At 36.0% G+C, this 16,962-nt stretch overlaps 1 pseudogene; it reads left to right on the top strand.

Annotated features, from left to right (window-relative positions):
- The first annotated feature begins 8,936 nt into the window (after positions 1-8,936).
- On the top strand, positions 8,937-16,861 carry LOC133730421 (uncharacterized; annotated as a pseudogene).
- Positions 16,862-16,962: the final 101 nt, after the last annotated feature.

The raw sequence follows: 16,962 nt of genomic DNA, 5'->3' as shown, positions 1-16,962 counted from the left end.
CTCTTTTTGTTTTATTATAATTTTTAGGGTTTGAGTGGACGAAATTTCTTCGCATATAAGCTTTCCTTTAATTAGATGCTCTGGACTGTGATTTAATCATTTAATTAGTGCTCTCTAAAAAGCTAGTTGCTCCTCTCACCATGCATGGAAGGGAGAGAGAAAGACAGAGAGACAGAGCTGAGACATAGAGAGAGGAACGTGACACAGTCTCTAAAAGCAAATTGCATATCACTATCTAATTGGTTTGGGCCATTCTAGTGGGATCGCCGCCTCAAGAGATGGAATCAATTTAACTCTTGATGTAAGAGTTGTACGGACTGATAAGGGATTATTAAGTTTACATGCATGACTAATTTTCTATGCCACATATTATACTCTAGCATGTAAGCGTTAAGCACTTGGATCTTTTTACTTATTTAAACTAGGAATTTACATTGTGCTACTTGTAGTATTTTGGAGTTGTGCGTTCTTGATTAATTGACATTGACGAAATTGTTAGAAATGAGAAATATAGAGGAAGATGGAAAATATAGAGCAAAAATATGTATAGACACACACACACACACTTTTGATTTATACTTTAGTATATATTAAACATTGTATTCAAATTTTATATTCTTTTGATTTATACTTGAGTATATGTAACTTTTGATTTTTACTATTAAAATTAGAGTATAAAAATAGTGAGAATTTCAGATTTTAAAAGTGAGGAGGTCTTCTCTAGAATTATATATATATATATATATATATATATATATATATATATATATTACACACTTTTGATTTATACTTGAGAAATCTTGATCTCATCTCTTAATCTTGTTGTTTAAAATTAACACACACACACTCTCTCTCTCTCTCAATTAAATGTTCAAAAAATAAGTTTAAGACCATGAAAGATTCGAGCTCGAAGCAAATGGTATACGATAGTGTTTCTAATAAGCTCAATTGCTATATATTTAGTTTGAGTTTAGGTCGTTTCTTTTACGAAAGAGTTTGAACAAGTGGAAGTGTTCAAACCAAATTTTATCTAAACCGATCGATATACATATATATGTAAAAGATGAATGTCATTGCTTTATGATCATGCTGTTTTGGGATAATGTATATGTTTCATGGCCAATCATAGAGGTAGTAAAAACGACTGAAAAAATGAAATAAAACAGAAAAGCAAACTAAGCAAATTATGAGCTTCCAATAATTTGATGCAAAAGAAAGACCCAAAACGCGTAGAGAATCACATTGGAATGCACATGTGATAAAAATCCTCACATGAAAAGGAAGAAAGAGTAACTGTTATTATATTCTTAATAGAGAAGAAAGATCAAGTTGAAGATAGGATGATTAACAAAGTGATAACACAAAAGGTAGAAAATTTCTCCAAGAGGTTTTTGGTTGTGTATATTTGCTAAAAAGTCATTATAATGTCTTATTATCTATGTTGATATGTTAAATTACTGTGATAGATGGGATTCTTTTTCTTCTAACTAGTCAATTACGACAGACAGACGATCAATACAGAAAATATGTATGCCCCAAATTTTATCATCTTTATTGCCTTTTTAGTATCACAAAATCTACAACTTGTCTCACAACTTTAATGCCTAACTCATATACTTTAAGAAACGATAAAGAGCATGCATAAACTGCTTCTATTCACAATTTGTCATTTTTTATATTATTTGAGCTTTACTGAGGAATAAGGAGCATTTTAAGCTAGAGTTTTGATCTTTCTTGCTTTCTTTTGCTCCTTTTTTTTTTTTTTTTTTTTTTCTTCTGTTTAATCACCTTTTCTCAGATGGAGACCCCAAATTGGTACTCTGTTTGTCGCTAAATATTATAGAAGTTCCCTTTTTCTGTGGGGTTGTGCGAGGGGATGAAAGAATATGTGACACCGGAAAGCCAAAGCTGGCTTCGTCTATAAGCAATCTTATTTACAAACTGATATTAACGAGTACAATTAAGTACTTGATTCATAGACCATAGTTTTGGTTTGAACATGAACTTTGCAACTTGACTAATTGAGACTTGAGACTAATGTTCATCTATCTTGGCTTTTCAGAAATACTTGCCCAGAAAGTGGTTGGAAATTATTGTGAAGTATTAGCTAGTACGTATGTATGTATTATATTTAATTACTAATTCTGTGTCTCAATTAACTTCACTTATTGTTAGTTAGTTTTGAGTTAAAGCTCAATTGTATACTTGAACAGTATATATATGATTGACCCACAAAAGTAGAATTTAGAGTTTAAGGTTCATGCCTTAATTAGGCCTTACATGTGAGAGCGTCAACAACACATTAGATGCACACACGAGAATAGAGTTTCATTTGAAACAAATATTAAATGTTTGGGGTTTATTGGCGAAAGATTGTTGATAATTGATAAAAATTTGACTTTCAAAGAACTTTTTTTCTAAAGAATTTAGCCTGTTTACACATATTTTATCAATTAACCTCATCAGAAACTACTTTGACAAGACGAGGAAACCAATTAAGCTGTGACTTGCTAATACTGATGCTTTTGACTCAAACAGCCAATCATGGAAATCCAATCATAAAATCTAAAGGAAAATGAAATTGACACCCTGTTTTTTACAAACCACACTCCCCTCCTCCCTTTTCCATGTGTACAGTGTATACTTATCCAAAAAAATTGAAAAATAATATATGCATAACAAAAGAAAAAAAGGAGTGTACGTGGTTTGCAAAAAATGGTTGCCAATTGCACCCTCCCCAATCTAAATAGTGACCAGGCCCAATGCTACTTGCTTGGAAATTGTAAGTTTAGCAACCTTCAACTTTAATGATTGAATTCCTAGTTTGAAATAATATGGGTGCATCATATTCAACGTATGAGTAAGTGATTTCAAATTATGCTTCGTAAAATATTGATTACATGTAATAATTAATCTTAGCTCTTAAATTTTGATTTATTTATCTCCTTTTTCTCTCGCTGAAGTTTCTAATGAATCATTCACAAAACAAATAAACAAACAAACAAGAATTCTCTTGGAGAGGATGAGGGTCTGGCTAGGTATTCATGATGGTGATGCTGGAATTTGGATTGGAGGAGTGGGGTTTCCTGCTTCTCTGGTTATTGTGAGGATGAGGGTGACGGGGCTCTCCTTCACTGGTCTTGGCGAATTCCTTACAACAAATGGATGTACGGAGGCTCTCCGTTTCCGAAGGTCCTAGGTAGATCGAAGATGACAAGGGTCGAGAGATTATAAGGATGGTTATGGGCATCGGTTTCTAGTGGTCTGTTAGAGTCGGGTGTTGTTGTTTATGTCTGATCTACGGATAGTGACGGTGGCAGACGTGGCTGAATGTCGACGAGATGTTGGAAAGATTTCAGTTTTGGTGGTGGTGGTTATGCAACAAGGCCAGCGACAGGTGGTGTTGGTTATGTTGCTAATGGCGTGTGTTACGTTGTTGTGGTTATTGGCGGTGCCGTGTGGTGGCTGTAGTTGTACTTTTTTGGTGATGTTGAGTGGTGGCAGGGGCTGATTGGCAACTATTGAGTCACAATAATTACCCCAAAATTATGAAAATTGATTTGTCATCCATACTATTTTGTTATCTTCAATCAATTTCCTTTTGTTGGTAGGAAACAATGCAAGGAGAAAAAAAAATAATAGAAAATTACATATAAGTAACAGACCAAAGATTGAAAAACAGAAAACCCACCTTTTGTAAGTTTTATACAAATAAGGACAAGGAGCCCGGGCCCAAAGAAAATAAAGCAGGCTTAATTCCTGGTGTTTCATCCGCAATTACAAATTTGAACAATTTTTTGTTAATATTACAATGACGCCACTGTAGGATGGAATAACCCCAAAACAGAGGTCTGATGTGCAAAGTACCGTAAGCTGGCGATGAGCTCCCGCATCGTCTCCTCAAGGCATCAAAGAAGTCTGCCTCGTCCAAGCGCTCTTACGCCGGCGACAGGAACAGAGGGATGGCGGCGTCGCTGCTGATGATGATCGCCTCGTTTCGGATGATTCCGACTTGGTTGTGATCTGCGAGAAGCTCTGATTGGTTTCGATCAGTGAAGATCAACTGAATCGACGGCCAGGAACATCAAATTTCTGAAATCCGATGAGGAATTGGTCAGTTGCTGTTGATTTTGGGCTATCACTAATGTTTAGTTTGTGGTTGCAACTTGTTGTTAAGGATGAATTGAGAGGTTTTATGAGATGGGATATGGGATTTATGAGAATGAGAGTTTAATTGTTAGTTTGGCTATTTTCTGGGATTCAAAGAGTTCTGTTTTTAATAAGAAAAAGAAAAGTTGAATGAACTGTAGTTTTTTTTTTGTTACAAAACGAACTGTAGTTTAGATTTGTAGATGAAGGAATATGATTTTTGAAAGCAGTTTAGTTTGCTGCATCAATTTAGTTTTGGATGATAGTTTGTCCTAAATAGTTTAGCTGCTTGTGTTTTTTTTTTTTTTTTTAATTTCGGTTAAGCACGTAATCTGCTAAATATGGGTTGAACTCGAGTCTGTGGTGTGATCTCATGTTCAAGTTTTAGGAGTAATTATTGGAGTCAGCTGTGGTTGATCAAAGGTCTTGTTATATGTTTACTGAGTCTTGTAATTTGAGACTTTGACACACTAACTTTGGCACATACAGTAGCAGCATAAATTATAGTCTTCAGCATCTCGTTTGTGCAGAGAAGCTGGAAATGATATTTGGGTTTGTTTGGTTTGTAGATAAGTCGGTTTTTTTCTGATGCTTACTTGAGTTTGCTTTTGCTTGTGGTGGGGTTATACTTAAAATGTGGTGTCACTTGTTGGGACTTCAGATAATAGCTGTTGGTTTGGAGTAGTTGTGCTTTTGCTTGTGATGGTGGTATTATAGTTGCATTTCAGATTTTTTTTGAAAGACTTGTTGTTCTCAGACAAAAGTAGTGCAGTAGTTGTGCTACTGTGTTCAGTTTATTGTTGTTATGTGCTACTGTGTTATTCTTGCATTTGTGCTACTGTGCTACTGTGTTATTGTTGTATTTGTTATGTGCTACTGTGCTACTGTGTTATTGTTGTTATGTGCTACTGTGTTCAATTGAAATTTCTTTCTGCAGTTTATTGTTGTTATGTGCTACTGTGTTCAGTTTATTGTTGTTATGTGCTACTGTGTGCAGTTTATTATTGTTATGTGCTACTGTGTGCAGTTTATTTGAAGTTTCTTTTTGCAGTTTATTATTGTTATGTGCTTCTGTGTGCAGTTTATTTGATGTTTATTTGTGCAGTTTATTATTGTTATGTGCTACTGTGTGCAGTTTATTTGAAGTTTCTTTCTGCAGTTTATTTTTGTTATGTGCTACTGTGTGCAGTTTATTTGATGTTTATTTGTGTGCATTTTATTTGAAGTTTATTTGTGTAGTTTATTATTGTTATGTACCTGCTACTGTGTTTAATTGAAGTTTCTTTCTGCAGTTTATTGTTATTATGTGCTACTGTGTAGTAGTAGAACTGAACGAGTATGAGTGCAGCGAGGGCAGTAGCAGGATTGGACAAGTGCAGTAGCAGAACTGGACGAGTATGAGTGCAGTAGCAAAAAACAAGTAGCAGAACTGGACGAGTATGAGTGCAGTAGCAGGATTGGACGAGTACAGTAGCAGGATTGGGCGATGACGAGTGCAGTAGCAGAACTGGACGAGTATGAGTGCAGTAGCAGGATTGGACGAATACAGTAGTAGGATTGGGCGATGACGAGTGCAGTAGCAGAAAACAAGTAGCAGAACTGGACGAGTATGAGTGCAGTAGCAGGATTACATGATGAGATGAGAGTAGTAAGAGAGTGAGATTTTGTGAAGTAACATAAATGGATTATTATCAAGGAAATAAAAGTAACATAAAGAATTATTCTCAGAAAAAAAAAAAAGTAACATAAGGGAATTAGAAGTCAAAAGAAGTAGTTAAGGGTAAAAAAGTAAATTAACTCATGGCATGAGGCAAGTGGAGAGCAGATTGTCCTTACTTGTAAGATTTGATCTTTATAAAATGATTAGAAGTTAAAAGAAGTAGTTAAGGATAAAAAAGTAAATTAACTCATAACATGTGGCAAGTGGAGAGCACATTGTCCTTATTTGTAAGATTTAGTCCTTATATGTTTAATTCAATCTTTAGATGATTTATTTATAAAGTCATCTTTTGTCAATAACTTAAATGTAATTTGTTAAAAAAATAATCAATTTGAGGCTTAACATGTGAAGAATTGAAGCTAAGAGAAGAAGACATATATGGAATTTGCAGGAAAAAATGCAAATTGGACTTTTCCTGCAAACTTTGCCTATGAGATTTTCTGGCGAATCACCACTCATGGAGGACCTCTAGTCCAGCCAAAGAGAACCATGCTGGTAGTAATTTTCTACCATTTGAAGTTCAAATCTCTCCCCAAATAATGTCCTTTTGAAGCTTTGCATGCATTTTGGGACCAATTTGGACCATGGTGTAAGAGCATCTCTTCAATCTTTTCTCTCTTAACATAGCTGATTTTTAAGATCCAAGATACATGCATTATCTTCATTATCTCTTCAACAATTTACCTATTCTCACTTCACTTTAGCTCCATTTTCCCTCTACAACTCCACCTCCCTTAAATCCAAACACCAAATTTCATCTCCACTACTTCCACCACCCATCAATTCCACAACCACCTTAACATTACAAACCATGAACTTGTTGGGGTTAGGGTTGAAAGCCCTAGCCAAACTTGATTGTAATTGATGTTGGGGTAAATTCCTTCTATGGTTCCTAAGGTATGGCCAATTGGACACTTTGGTACCTGGTTTTCAACAAAGGACAATTTGATACTTGAGTTGAGGCTCCATTTGACATTTTGGTTTTTCTGTTAACTTTTCAATTTAATGTAAGGATAAAATTGACATTTAGAACATATGTATAAAAACAAAATATAAAACATGAGTTTGGTGGGTTGATGACCGTTCATCATTTTATAGGTATAAATTCATGCTTTAGGATTATGTTGAAGATGAAATAATCAAATCTTATGTTTAAGAAATATAGTCGTCGCAATTTGAACATCCATGAGACTACTCCACCGAGTTATGTCTAATCCACCGAAAGTAGTCATGTGGGTGTTCAAATCACGACAACTAAATTTTTAAAATAAAATTCAATTATGTAATCTTCAACATAATCCAAAAGCATTAATTTAAGTTCAGTTGCTCCCGAAGAATCCATAAAATGATGAAGACCCAAGATGATGGTCATCAGCACATAAAACTCATGTTATTTATTTTCTTTTTATAAATAGGTTCTAAATGTCAATTTTATCCTTACATTTAATTGAAAAATTAACAGAAGTACCAAATGGTCAAACGGGGCCTAAGTTCAGGTATCAAATTGTCCTCTTTTAAAGACTAGATACCAAATTGTCCAATTGGCCATACCTCAAAGTACCATAGAAGGAATTTACCCTTGATGTTTTGTTTATGATTTGAAGAAATTCATGTTGTCACCTCCACATGCTAAATAAAAAAGTGGATGCTTATATTTGAATTTGATTAGTTTAAGTATAATTCATTTGTCATCTCATGATTAGTGTTTTGAGATTAGTCACCTCTAGACATTAAGTGCATGGAAGCATACCATGTTTGCATGTGAGAGTATTGAGTAAAAATAACCTAGAACTAGGATTGATTTGCTTTCTTGGTTATCTAAACTCTAATTTTTATGCATCTAGGAACAATGAATTGAGACTTAACCAGTAATAGAATTTGTTCTCAGGTATTTAATTCTAGACTTAACCAGTTGGAATTGATAAAATCAAAGGAGTTTAGTCTTCAGTAGTCTTAAGCAGATGCTAAGAGGATAATTGGACAATAGGCTTAGCATCATTCATATACAATTGCATTGTTGCATCAAGCTGGGTGGTTAGTGGTAGACAATCCAAACCCCCCAACTCCCATCCATTTCTCTACAACCTTAGCTTAACTTAGTATTAGTTTACCTTCTTTGCATTTAGCTTTAGTCAATCAACTAATACTCAAACAAACACACAATTAACTATCCATTTGTGCATATCATCCTTCATATGCCATATCTTGTAATGAGTTTTGGTTTGAATTTGTAAATTATGTGCAATCTTCCTAGTTTTCCTTAGGTTTTCCCTAGTTAGGAAAGGATTTGCCAATCCTCGTGGGTTAGACATCCTTACTTAATCCGCGATTCTATAACTTGCACCTCTTACACTTACGGGTGGCTTTAATGCTAATAGTAGCTGCTTGTGTGGTGCTGAAGATGATGTCATTGGCAAAGGTTGCAGCGGCTCGTGGGTGTGGGCTAGGGTTTTTCTTAGGTTTATAGGCTGGAGTTATTTATCTTTAGGGCCAGTCAATGGCTTGGGCAACATGTTTATTTTTATTATGTCAAAATTTCTCCTCATATGGGGCAAAAGTTCATAGTTTCTCAGGTTTGAGATATGTCCCAAGAGTATCCAGATCTCCTATGAAATTTTGAGTATTTCATGGGTGATGTAAGATAGTTTTGGATGCGCTTCTTTGCCCTTATAAAGGTTAAATTACTTAGATAATGACTCTTTTATCAATCCAACTGAGATAGATCGTTATGTGTAATGTCGCTGATTAATCAACGAACCTACATGATTCTTAAAAAAAAAAAAGGGTTGAAGTTTCTAAGAACTTTATAAGGTGGAGACTGTACAGTACACTTTTGAAAACTCAGCGACATCTCCCATTCCGAGTTAAGCGAGAGGATTCTTTAGGCTTTCAATTCGAATCTTGTTACGATTAAATTCACTCGTGATCTTTCTTATCTTGTAATTGACGACTACTTTCTTCTATCGATCGTCATCACCATTTTTTTTTCCTTTTACATCTCATCAACAGAATACACATGCATGCATGAACACGTTTGATCAATAATTCCAATCTTTTCTACGGAATTATGGATATAAAGAGGAAGAAGGGTCTTGATCAATTGTTTGTCAAGGATGGTACGCACCATTTATGTGACATGACACTTCCCGAATCGCCCAACAATGGCAGTTCCTATCATAGCAGAAGCAAGTTGAAACTATTTGCTGCAAAACAATGCTAAGTACTTCAATTCCATAAAAAATAATATAAATTAAAAAAAATTCAGGGTAGATGAGTCATAATTATCCATAACCATGCATTTTGGATGATATAATATATCATTCAACAAAAATCAGAATCACATTCTTGCCTTTCCGTTCTTCAGGAATGGCTATGACAAGAAGGGTTTCTTGGAGGACAAAACCACTCCAAGAAAGAGTGAAAATAGGGTAATTGCGTATTGGAATGTACTAACCAACCGGGCTGGTGTGATTAGGGCAAGATCAGTACTCTATTATCTCTGGGTATATGCTTTATATATATGCCAAATCCACTAGAGTGATCTTTTCCATTTAACACGAGAAAACTAACAATGGACAGTAGTAGTATCGTATTATTTTGGGGATATTATTGTTACTCACATTTCTAGCACAACACCAAAATGATGATCTACCATGTTGAGAAATGAGAACATAAAATATCCTGAATAGAGGATTAAAAATTTGAACTGCTTAATACAATAATACATTCCAATATTACAAATTCACTAGCACAATATGCTTGAGGATTGATATGCTCTCTCAGTATAATCGATTCATTTGCGCAAGAAACCGTGCAGCCTTTTTCTTGCCTCTGCCACTGCCATTTTGTGCCAAATCCAATAATGAACCCATCACTCCAAGTTCTTGAGCACGACCTAAATGTTGTTGCTCTCCACATCAAAGGTCCAATAAAACCGGAGCTGCATTTTCTCTGTTCTGGGATCCAGTACCAACAGCTTCAACCAAAACCGGCACTGCCTCGGCAGCTCCAATGGCTGTTTTCCCTTCGGAATGGCTAGCAAGTTCTGCTAGAATAGCCAGTGTCCACCATTCTACCTCCAAGTTCTGTATAGTAACACGAGGGGATTGCACCAGCTACCTTCAGCAATATATAGGCACACGACTATGTAAACTACGCTTGGTAAGAAGACCAACACACCTTTGATCTTCGGGGTTTGCTGATGATGTCAGTTTGCAAATGAGGATTTCGATACGTTCTGCACGCGAGCAAAGGTAACAGATTTATTGGGTGCAATGGGTCTTTTTGGTGGTTCAATCAATAATTTTCCTCACACTACTGGGCTATGAGGCTACGCATGCAGAACACACTTCCGTAAGAGACTGGTGCTAGAGAGGGTATGTTCTATTTTAGGACTTGTACCATGCCCTTGTTCCAGCCATTTCTCAATACAAGAACGTTCATAAATCGATCTGCATATATCAGTGGATCCACAAAATCATTCAGAATTGGTACTAGCATGATGTCCTGAGGCATCGGGTGTAAAATAAATTCAGCAAAAATAACCCCATAGAAGTACAAAATCAATGTGGGAAGAATTGTTTGTTGGCAAAGGTGCATTTATCTTAATTTTACTTTTTGTGGGAAGATTTTAGCAGCAAATAATTCGTTAAGCAATCTATATCCATTTTTATATTTTTTTTGAAGGTTTTTACCAACGAATTGTCATCGGCCCAGATGTGTATTTTTTTTAAGGGAGTCTTTTTTCGACGAAAACTCATCAGCAAATTTGTATTCTTTTTTCTAGGAGTGGCGGAACCACTGTTCGGTCTGCAGGGGTTCGGACCCCCCCCCCCCCCCCCCCAAAGACTTAGGCTGATTAGCTAATTAATGAATGATTTCTATGAAATCATATATAACTTTCACAATCTTAGCCAATTGGACCCCCCCTCCAGTCTTCTTATGTAGTCATAATTATATATTAAATACATAAATCTAAATCGTATGATGAAGAAGAAACTCAAAAGTAAATTGTAATAGAAGAGATAGAAATGTTAATTAAATCTCATAATTATGTACTTACCAAAAAATACTTTTCATTAAGTATTTACTAAAATTAAAAAGAATTCGATTAGGGGAGATTAAATCTATATAGGAAACAAATCAAAAATGTATAAAGAATGGACGCCGCATGAACCTTAAGTGTTAAGAGGACATTAATTTTTTGTATATATCTACATTATGTAATATGGTTTATTTTCTTAACGAGATTAATTACGCAATATACGTCGAGTGCTTAACTTTGTTTAGTGTTGGTTTTTTTTTTCCCCTTCTCATTCTGGACCCCCCCCCCCCCCCCCCCCCCAAGTTACAAATCCTGGTTCCGCCCAGACTAGTGCCGACAGATACTTCGTGGGCATCTCTTTATTTATAACGTACTATCATGCATCTCAATATCTCATGTCTATTCGTCTTCTTTATGATTTGGCATGATTTTCTGCAGAAGGTACATGATTTTTAATGATCCTTTCTAATATGTTTGAATCATGTGGTAATGATCTTGCTCTTTCCTCTCTTTTAAACTGACACTCTAAGACCTTTATGTGGTGGAGTACACTTTAAAGGACTCGGTGATACATCCCAATCCGAGCTAAGTAAAAGTTCGATTTTTTAGAATTTCAATTCGAATCTTGTTAAATCAAATACGCCCATGATCTTAGGTGACAGTTACTCTCTTCTATAGATCATCACCACCTTTTTCTTTCACTGCTCATCAGCATGCATGAACATGTTTTATCTATTCTTTCTATGTATTGAAGAGCAAATAGTGTCTTAATCAATTTGTTTGTCAAGCACATACGTACAATAAACGCAATATGACATTTCCCAAATCTCCTAAAACAATGGCAGCTATTATAGCAGATGTTGTCTATGTAAGACTTGAGATGAACATTTATAAGTGTCTATATATTGTGAGAACTTATATTACTTAATAAGTAATTTGAGATAATTTAGAATTTATATTCCTTGTAATTTAAATTTAGTGATTTTGACCATTTACCCTTTTTTGTTGCCGGAGAGGTTTATTGCCCTCTAATAATCCTTTATTGCCCCCCAACAAACCTTTCGGTCGCCAGAATAAGAACTAATCTCCCTAAAATTAGATAAATAAAACTTTGATTAAGGAAAAAAAACGAGGAGACTATAACAATTCAAACCATTTATTGCCTCCCAATAGACCTTTATTGCCCCCCAGTACGTAGATTTTTTTTTTCTTTCCTTCTGCCCCAATTTTACCCAAAGGGTAGTTCTAGTTGGATCTCCAAATTTACTATTTGGACCTCCCATGCTTAGTATACCTCTAATTTAATTTTTAGAATACTTAAAAAGCTAAGTAGACCTCCTTATTTTTACCAAAATGCCCTTGAACATGAAATACAATAATCTATACTTTTTATCTCTATCTTCAACCATGAGAAGAAAAATGAATCAAAATTACATGATATTACTTTCTTATGAGTAGGTTTGTCCACCAAAATTAATCAGAGAGTTGGTTCTCGATCTTGATATGTTGTTGGAATCCCTTTGAATTTGCTAAAAGAATGATTTCAAGGGTTTTGGGTTGGAAGATCGAGTAATAACTATATCATAATATTCAATTAATTTAGTTTAAGAAAATTCCAAATCCGATTGTTTTGAATGTACTTTTGTATTAAATTAAATGATGAGCCATGTATAGAAATTATTATTTTTACTTAATTGTTTTAGGTAAATTATAAAACTATATAGGCAATATAAGGAAATTTCGGGAAAAAAAATTAATTTAATTGAATATTATATTTGGTTGGAGGCGGTAAGAAGAATGTTTATTTATTTATTTTTCTCTTTTTGTCCTTATTTGTCTTTTCATATAACTTGACAAAGTCTATTAATAATTGAAAAAAGTTGGAGGTCCCCATCAACTCAGTTCGATCCACATCCGGCTGCTCCCTTCCAGTTTCAACCTCAATCTCCTCTCCAACTGTTCTGGCTACACCTTGTTCGGCGACCTCTGCCCCTTCTTGCCCAACCTGAGAGGGATGTGTGAGAGAGAGAGAGAGAGAGAGATGAGAGAGTGCCATGGATGTAATTCCTTAATTAGGTCGAGGGCAAAGTTGTAATTTTTTTAAAAAAAATTGGGTGTGGGAATAAAAATCTGTTGGTGGAGTAAGTGAGATAATTTTGGCGCTTTGGGTCAAGGACCCTTAAATTTATTTGCAAATCTTGTAAATATAATAGGAGATCTAAATAGCTTGGAAATCTATTTGCTTTGTATCAAGATAAACATTATTCCTCAAAAACAAAAACAAAAATACAGTTCCATTTTATGTGAAGGACTGTATTACTTTGATCACTATAAATACAAGATCCATATCATCTCTCTAACTACAAGCTATTAAGTTATCTTGCCCTATAGATAGAATATGAGTAATTTCTGAGAGAGAGAAGATTTAGTATTCTTGCGTCCCCGCGTCGCCGAAGATCTAGTGTTGTTGCAATAGCCTTCTCATCAACTTCATGTCGTGCAATTGTTGAGTCTTTGAATGGCTCAAACTTTAAAAAGTGGAAGGAGTCTATATATTTGTACCTTGGCCTCCAAGGCATTGATTTTTGCTTCACTGAACTTGAACCTGTGATAGATGACTTTAATCCGAACCAACTTATTGTGAAGCATGGATAGTGAGTTAGAGCAAATAGGATGACCAAGCTCATCTTGCTTCGCATTAAAGCTGGTTTGGATTAAAGTCATCTATGACAAGTTCAGGTTCAATCAAGCAAAAATCAATGCCCTAGAGACCAATGTACAAATCTATAGACTCTTTCCACTTCTTAAAGTTTGAGCCATTCAAAGACTCAATAGTTGGTAGGGAGATTCTTGAGTTCAAAGCCAAAAACAAATGAAATTTTTTGTTTCTGGTTAAATTCAAAATTACGAGAAAATTTTCAAAACAGACCGAAAGCCAATACAGAGAACTAATACAAGACAAAAGTAACTCAAATTCAAAACCAAAAATAAAATTGAAAACGCCAAAGTTTCATATTAGTTTTTTGATGAGAAACCTTACTTGTGTGGCACAACGGCACAAGGATAAACCATTGCTGAAGTTTCTTATTTGCGAAACCAAATAAGAAAATTCAGCAATGGTTCTTATCAATATTAGTTTTTTTGATGAGAAACCTGAAAGTCCCTGTTGCACTCGTGGCAGAGGACCAAGTTGTCAGCGGAGCAGCGGAAGGCGACGGCCTCGAAGGCGCAGTTGACATGGGTTCATACGCGCTTGAGAGAGAGGGAGAGAGGGAGGGATGGATGCGGTAGCAGTTTTTGTAATTAAATGTAACTCTAGTGGTAGGTTGTGAAGAGGTGACCTTAATTATCATAGGCACATTTGTGTATCCTGAATTATAATAAGACACTTCATAATGACATCTTTTATCATTGGCCCATTTTTAAATATTATGATAAAAATAAAAATGCAAGTTTTTACCTTATTTAATTAGATTAACATTTTTTTAATTTAATATTGATAAACATTGTAGTCATATACTATTTAAATCAAGAATAGTGAAAATAGCACCCCCCACATAGCACCTCATTGTTGGAGATGAACTTTGAGTCCTATATGAATAGTGCAACAAGAGGGTGCTAAAATGAGAATAGTGCAACAAGGGGGTGCTAAAATGAGAATAGTGCAACAAATAGAACCTATTGTTGGAGTTGCCCTAATATAAAGTCTCATTGCAAACTTTGATTTTGTTTCCTTCAAACATGTATTTAGACAAGCCAATAGTGTGGATGATGCCTTAGCTAACTTAAGTCATGAGTTCTTGGACACTAGGACATGGTTTGGTATGATCCCCTCGAGGGCTTCCTCTGCCCACAATCTTGATCGGCTTCAGACCGGTTGTAGGAGAGGCTCTTCTTTGTAATTCATTTTCTCAAGCAAAAAAAAAAAATGTAGGCCTGGGCATGGGCTGACCCCAGCATGTGTTTTACAGGGCTTGGGACTGAGCCCGAAATTCTCGGATCGGGCTCAAAATACCTTTTTCATATTCAGGGACTAAGAAGGCCCGGACTGTTAATAAACAGGCAGGTCCTTCGGGCTTTTCGATAGCTAGAGAGAAAAACCAAAGACGAGAAGCTCCGGCGGAAAATCCAAGAAGAGGTTGATCAAGGTGGTTTAGATATCAAACCCGATGAATGTTACAATGCCTCCGAATTCTGGGCTTTGGTTTAGAAACTCACCGGCCAAGATACCGATGACCTGCCAGATTGGAACGACTTCATCACATCAAGTCACCAACTGTCAGCTGCTTTTGAAATCATCCAACAAAACCCATACAAAAACTTCAATCTTTCACTAATCCAACCCAGAAACCATTGAATCTATGAGAAGTGGTTTCAATTAATCATATAATTATGGCGGCCATGAGTTGCAGAATAGGAAAAGGAAGAAGCAGAAGAAGAAAGAAAAAGAAAAAGCAAGAGAAGAAGAAGATGACAAAGAGAAGTTGTTTCAATTAGCCATATAATTATGGGGAAGAAGAAGCAATATATATCAATTAGCCATATAGTTATGGCGGCCATGAGTTTCAGAAAAGAGAAAGGAAGAAGAAGAAGCAGAAGAAAGAGAAAACGAAGAAAGAGGAAGGAAAAGAGAAGAAAGAGAAATAAAAAAGAGAGAAAGTGAGAAAGAGGTTTCTTTTAGGTCTAGGGTTGAATGTTAACTATACTAATCCGGAAAAATAAAAAAAAATAAAAAGGAAAATATTGAATAGGGCTTTTTGGGCTTTCAGGCTTTTAGATATCAGGGCCCGCACCTCCCCATTAAAACTAAAACGGTCCGGGCCTTTTTTTTTGTGTATTTTTTTTCTCAAAGCCCGGCCCAGACCTAACGGTCCGGATAGGTCAAATCCGGGTTTTTGGGCTAAAATGCCCAGGCCTAAAAAAATGTATCTGTGACTAGAGCTGCACAACAGATTGGATTGGATCGATTTTGACTCCAAACCGTCTTTTTGCCAAAGTGAGTGGTTTAAGCATTTTTGACAACTGGTCTTAAAACAAATATAAGTTTAATCCGATCCAATCCAATCCAATTAAAGATGGTTTGGTTAGGTTGGTTAGGCGGTTTTAACCTATATAATATATTAGGGGTCGTGACCAGTTACCCAATTTCAGCATCAAAATTGCCCACTTACTCCAGTAAGAGATTATTGTGCCCACTTACCCATTTAAAAATAAAAAGACTATTTTAGATAAATTTTCATTATAAAATTAAAAGCATGCCACACACACACACACACACACTCTCTCTCTCTCTCTCTCCTCTTTCAATTTCAAGTCTCCCAGCCATTCTCGCCGTTCTCGTCCTCCTTTCACCGTTCTCCTTCGCCGTCGCCGTCGCCGATGACGATACCCGATCAGCCTACGACATCATCCAGGACTTCAACTTCCCGATGGGGATTCTCCCCAAGGGTGTCACCGGCTACGACCTCGACTGGAGCACCGGCAAGTGGGCCGCCTATTTCGACGGCGCGGGTAGCTTCGCGCTCGAAGGCTCGTACCAGCTCAAGTACAAGTCCACCATCACCGGCACTATCTCCGAGAACAGGCTCAAGGACCTGACCGGAGTCAGCGTCTAGGTCTTGTTCTTGTGGCTCAATATCGTTGAGGTGTCTCGGACCGGCGACGACCTGGATTTCTCGGTGGGGATCGCTTCGGCGTCGTTTCCAATTGACAATTTCTACGAGTGTCCGCAGTGCGGGTGTGGATTGAATTGCAGCCCTGCGCCGCCTCAAGTAAGGAAGATTAAGATGAAAAAATCTCTGGTTTCTTCTATTTGAATGAGAAACTGGATTTGTAGGGAGATGTTGTTATACAATTCGAATGGTGTTTGATTATGGTTTAAAGATTTTGAAAGCGTTTAGTTCTTATGCTTTGCAATAATTGTGTTTGTTTGCATTTATGGTTGTTGCAAAAAAATTTTTTTTTTTGGGTTGTGAATAGCTACAGATATTTCACTTCTTCATCATGTGTATAGTTCCTATAATCTACAGATATTTTTTTTTCTGTTCTT

This window comes from Rosa rugosa, chromosome 2 (assembly GCF_958449725.1).
Source record: "Rosa rugosa chromosome 2, drRosRugo1.1, whole genome shotgun sequence".
NCBI lineage: Eukaryota > Viridiplantae > Streptophyta > Magnoliopsida > Rosales > Rosaceae > Rosa > Rosa rugosa.
The sequence above is the reverse complement of the archived record's forward strand: the minus strand, read 5'-3'. Positions and strand labels throughout refer to the sequence as shown.